This window comes from Lactuca saligna, chromosome 9 (assembly GCF_052625555.1).
Source record: "Lactuca saligna cultivar CGN05327 chromosome 9, ASM5262555v1, whole genome shotgun sequence".
In the NCBI taxonomy this organism is placed as follows: Eukaryota; Viridiplantae; Streptophyta; class Magnoliopsida; order Asterales; family Asteraceae; genus Lactuca; species Lactuca saligna.
The window spans coordinates 49,102,726-49,108,799 of NC_136425.1; the positions used below are offsets into that span (position 1 = coordinate 49,102,726).

At 40.4% G+C, this 6,074-nt stretch overlaps 1 long non-coding RNA gene across 1 annotated transcript; it reads right to left on the minus strand.

Annotated features, from left to right (window-relative positions):
* Window positions 1–3,372: 3,372 nt before the first annotated feature.
* On the minus strand, window positions 3,373–4,989 carry LOC145018192 (uncharacterized). Its single transcript, XR_013666874.1, has 3 exons — window positions 4,815–4,989; window positions 4,546–4,613; window positions 3,373–3,921 (listed from the first exon to the last, which is right to left on the minus strand). It is a non-coding gene; the product is annotated as an uncharacterized LOC145018192 (long non-coding RNA).
* Between the last annotated feature and the right edge of the window lie 1,085 nt (window positions 4,990–6,074).

The following is a 6,074-nucleotide window of genomic DNA, read 5'->3' on the forward strand; positions in this document are numbered from 1 at the left end:
GAGTACATGGTCTTGTGTGCTTCTTCCATTAGAAGATCTCTTATTCCTCCCGTCTTAGGTACCCAAATTCGATCTTGGAATACCTTCAGTCCTCGACTGTTCGTACCGAACACTAACGTCTTTCCCAAACGTTCTTCCTTTCGGTCATTCTTTTCTAAGGCTTCTTCTTGAGCTTTCCTGATACTTTCCACAATCGTCGAGACGACTTCAATTCTTAACGCTCTTGGCCTTTTTCTTTCAAGATTGACTTTCCGACTGAGAGCATCAGCAACAATATTTACTTTACCTGGGTGGTAAAGTATCTCACAGTCGTAGTCCTTGAGAAGTTCTAGCCAGCGTCGTTGCCTCATGTTCAACTCCTTCTGATTAAAGAGATACTGGAGACTCTTATGATCAGTGAAGAGCTTGCACTTCGTGCCGTAGAGGTAATGCCTCCATATCTTTAAGGCGAATACTACCGCTGCCAACTCCAGATCATGAGTGGGGTAGTTCTTTTCGTGCTCTTTCAATTGTCGAGATGCGTATGCTATCACCTTTTCTCTTTGGGTCAGAACACAACCTAACCCGACTCCAGATGCATCACTATAAACTGCGAAATCTTCGACTCCATCGGGTAGAGAAAGTATCGGTGCTTCACATAACTTCTTCTTTAGCTTCTCGAACGCCTCATCGTGTTTCTCACTCCATGTATACGTAGCTCCTTTATGGGTCAAAGATGTTAATGGAGCAGCTATCGAAGAAAAGCCTTGGATAAATCGTCGGTAATATCCGGCTAATCCTAGAAAGCTTCGAATCTCCGTGGGATTCTTCGGACGTTCCCACTTCATTACAGCCTCGATCTTGGCGGGGTCAACCATTATTCCTTCCTGGTTAACAACATGACCCAAGAATTGGACTTCCCGTATCCAAAAGTCGCATTTAGAGAACTTTGCAAAAAGCTTCTCCTTCTTTAACACCTCCAACACTTCTCGTAGATGCTTGCCATGCTCCTCCTGGATTTTCGAGTAAATGAGAATGTCATCGATGAACACTATCACAGATTTATCGAGGAATGGTTTACAAACCCTATTCATCAAATCCATGAATGCTGCGGGAGCATTGGTTAGTCCGAATGACATAACCAAGAACTCGTAGTGTCCATATCTTGTTCTGAATGCAGTCTTCTCAATATCCTGCTCCCTCACCTTCAGCTGATGATATCCTGACCTAAGATCGATCTTTGAGAAGTAGCTCGAACCTTGCAGTTGATCGAATAGATCATCAATCCTTGGCAATGGATACTTGTTCTTCACCGTTGCCTTATTCAGCTCTCGGTAGTCTATGCACATCCTCATGCTTCCGTCCTTCTTCTTCACGAATAACACCGGAGCTCCCCAGGGTGATGAACTAGGTCGAATGAAACCGCTGTCCAACAGCTCCTGAAGTTGTGTCATGAGCTCCTTCATCTCCGTCGGTGCTAATCGGTAAGGTGCCTTTGCTATCGGTGTTGTTCCTGGTAATAAGTCTATACGAAACTCTACTTGCCTATCAGGTGGTAATCCGGGAAGATCTTCGGGAAAGACTTCCGGATAATCGCACACAACCGGTATATTCTGCACCTCTTTCTTTTCCTTCTTAGCATCGATTACGAATGCCAAGTATGATGCACATCCTTTGGATAAACATTTCCTGGCTTTCATCAGGGAGATGATTCCAGAATTTACTCTGCGTTTGTCCCCGTACACCATAAATGATTCCTTTCCGGGTGGGTTTATCCTAACTATCTTCTTTCGGCATAATATCTCAGCATCGTTGGCGCTAAGCCAATCCATACCCAAAACGATGTCGAAACCGTTTAACTCTATGGGTAATAGTTCCTCATGGAATTCGTTTCCGTTTAGGTCAATGACGATGTTCCTAATACGATTACTAACAGGTACGAATTTGCCACTGGCAACTTCTACAATCAGGGCATTATCTAGTTTTTCTACAGGTAATGCTAATTTCGCACTAAATTTATGCGACACAAAGGAGTAATTGGCTCCGGAATCAAATAGTATATTTGCAGGCAAACCATTTACAAGAAAGGTACCTGAAGCGACGTCTGCTGCCTCCTTTGCAGCCTCGAGCGTCAACTGAAAGGCTCTCGCCTTTGGCTTTGGTGGTATGTTGGGCCTTCCCGCATCTTTCTTCCTTGGGCAATCCTTAGCAATATGCCCTTCTTCACGACACTCGTAGCACACCTTCTTGTTGGTGGTGCACTCATTAGCATAATGCCCTGTTTTCCCACACTTGTAGCAGGTTACTTCATCACCACATTTTCCTGAGTGCTTCTTATTGCACTTCTCGCACCATTTAAATTCGTTTCCTCCCCCGAATTTTTTTGAACCGAACTTGCTCTTCTTTTTGTTGGGTTTAGCAGACCCTTCAAATTTCCTCTTCTCGCCAACCTCGATTTTGCTGGCAGCTCTTCCCTTAATCATGTCCTCCACAGACTTGGCAGCCCAGATAGCTGCCTCCAAAGTAGGTGCCTGACGTACTGGCACCGCGTACTCCCATGGAAGTCCCTTCGCGTACTTATCAATTTTCGTCAGCTCATCCGGAACAAGACGCATGGCAAACTCCATCTTTTCTGTGAAGTTGTTCGTGTATTCATCGATTGACATGTTTCCCTTCTTCAGGGTTAGAAACTGGTTCTCTAACTCAAGCAGGTTTTCAGCTGAGCAGTACTTTCGTTTAAATTGCACCAGAAATTCTGCCCATGTCAGTTTCAGGGGCTCATTAGGGCTCAGAGTCTTCCCCAAGGTATTCCACCAACGTACAACACTTCCTCGAAACTGACGCACTGCAAATGTGGTCTGTAGCTTCCCTCTACAACCGCATGTCATGAAGGCTAACTCCATCTCTGAGATCCAATCCATGACCCCGATCGGATCCTCCTTTCCAGTGAAAGTCGATGGCTTGCAAGTCAGAAAATCCTTGTACTTGCATCCATTCCTCTCGACTTCGTCATCTTGGTTGTTTTGTCGAACTATTGGTGGGTTGACTTGACCAACAGTCCCACTGTAGTTTCCTTCCTCAGTCCGCCCTTCGTTCAACTCGGGCTGTTCGATCTGAATAGTGGCTTCCTCACGATTTTGCTGGAGCAAACGTCTGGTTTCCTCCATTTGACGATCCAACATCGCTTGGATCATCGCTTGCACTCCGGCCATTGTGACTGGCTCAGCGGCGGCTTCTATCACCGGTATTTGCTCAATCACTGGGGGTTGGTTTCTGTTCCCATTTGCATTCATGTTTCCACTACGGCTTCTTGCCATCTTGATCTATACACCGAATAAGGTGAATCTAGATCTTTACTTAGGATTGATGGTTAAATCATCCTTATCACTCCGAAACGTTTATATGCTAGTTCTAATATCGTAGTCGTACGTTTAGAATCCTAAACACATAAGGTTTCCAGATCCGGTCGGCAACAGACCATAGATCCGAACAACTAACAGCATATCAGGCACAAGTATTTAGCACATAAAAGCATTTTAGGCACAATTCCTAAAATAATCTAGTGCTCACACCTCACAATCATCGCTTAGCATTCTAAGTTTAAGTCTAGAAATAAATCCATATTCCTAGTTCGCTTAAACTAATGCTCTGATACCAACTGTGACATCCCCAAAAATCACGGCCAGAAAAGACCGATTTTGTTTATGCTTTATAAAAATCAGAGTACTTCATTTTATAAAAATGTTGCGGAATTTGTTCCCAGAAAAACATGGTAAATACGTTATTAAAACATTTTCGATGAAACGTATTTATTTCATTTTAAAACGTTTGGGATGTCATCGTTAATACAGAAACATAAGCATAAACAGAACTTACAATTATTTACACTAGTGATCTACATCTCTTTAAATCTCTCAGTGTATTGTGACTTCATATCAACACCTGTGATAAAAATAAACTGAGTGGGTCAGGTTGGGAAACCTGGTGAGCACATAGGGTTTTCAACCCACAATAATATAATTATTTTTTTTTTAAACATCAAACAATCAACCCAATTACCCATTCCCGTTATCCTCACATTACGTCCCTAAAACACCTAACACAAGGGACCTAGTCAAAGGACTATCATTGGGATGGAGTATATCTGGTGAGCACACAGTTCACACAGTTCGAATAAACACACAGTTCGAATAAACACACAGTTCGGTTAAACACAAAGTTCAAATAAACACCTACAGGTTGCGAGCCTATTAGTGTTCCACTGGACTGTCTAGAATAGTCCGTGGTCGTCATCTATACTCCGCTAGATGACTAGATCATCAAGAACATCTATAACGAGGCATCTCATTATTTCATTTTATCACACAGCAACTAATACATCTACCCATGTCTTACCCAACACATTCTGTAGATATAAAATACATATACAGTTTAAATCATTGAAAACATGTATAAAACGTTCATCCAGCATAGATAGCAAGTATACAGATAATATACACACACAGCACGTAATTTATATAAAATACTTCATATCTATGTGTAAGCTGAAAGTAACTATGCACTCACCTGAAAAGGTGGTGATTCCGAACTCAGACAGCGCTTCGCTTCTTAAATAGAATTTTCTTCGACGAAACCTAGTATTATTACCACTAGAGTTTAGTCTATTATTCGCCGAGACTAATTAATAGTCTAGCTATTATTATTATTATATAAGCGTTAAAAAAAATACTTATATAACCCATAATAATAGCCCAAGTATTTATTATAAGTTCATAATAACAATACTAATTTTAAATATAAGCTATATTAAAATAAGGTAAGCATAACTTACTTACAATGGGGTTTTAGCTAGGAGTCGGGCTCTGCAGGGGCAGAACTTCGTCGCTGAATCTTTCTAAGAAAGATTCGTGCAGCGCTTCAGCGCTCACCTTACTATACTAAACTACAGAAAGAGAAGTCGAATCACGAGGGACCGAAATGCTCGGGGGATAAGGAGAGAAAGACTCTTGAATCAAGAGAATGGTGCAAGAAATATGAGAGCCCAAGGCTCTTATTTATACTAATTGAATTTTCAAAAACTACCCTCCATAATTACTTAATGACCTTTTAGTTATATAAACAACTAAACACCCCTCTATAATACTATTTTAAATGGATTTAATGATATTTGTACTAAACTAATGTCGAAAGAACTCAATATTAGTCTTATAATGACCGCATCGTCGATACCTTTCTAATGATATATACATATGTATATATATGTGTACGTATACATGATTTATACTTTATTTTAATACGTAAATATGCTATTATAATTTGTAACTCGTTCATACGAACTCCGTTTTTGACGTTATTTATATCCACGCGTAGGTAAAATCAATATCTACAACTTTCATTTAGACTCTATCGGCTAATTCTCGACCGATCTCAAATTTAACAGTAGGAGGAGTTTAGACTGTTAAATGACCGCGAAGAGTTCATAACTCCTTCATACGGACTCCGTTTTCGTCTGTCTTTTTACCTTTGAGTTCCTATTAATGAGATCTTCAACTCTCATTTAGGTCATGTAAGCCAAAAACCGCTCGAACTAAAATTCGAGTTTCAGGCCGTGCACTGCTAAGCCGAATCTTAGAAAAATCATAACTTTTTCATACGAAGTCAGATTTGGGCGTTCTTTTTATCGATGTTCTTAGTTTAACATATTCTACGACTTTTGTTTAGATTGCTAAGGCTAAAAAGTCTCTTATCGTAAATTCACTATTTACGTCTCCCGGTGCCGTGCCGGTTTTGTCGTAAAACTTCGGCGGGCCATAACTTCTTCCTTATAGCTCGGATTTCGGCATTCTTTATATGTACGGAAACCTTGAGACGTATTCTACAACTTTAGGTAGAGATATCGGGATTATCTCACACTTTAATTTTGACGCTCATTTTTATTCTTTATTAATTATACATTTATAATTAAATAATAAACACATAAACACACATAATTCACATAATACTCAAATATTTTATATTTATTACTTCAAAAAGAGTTACAATAGTTGACCTAGACTATTACATTGACAAAAATGCTTAGCCCTGAAAACCCGGGC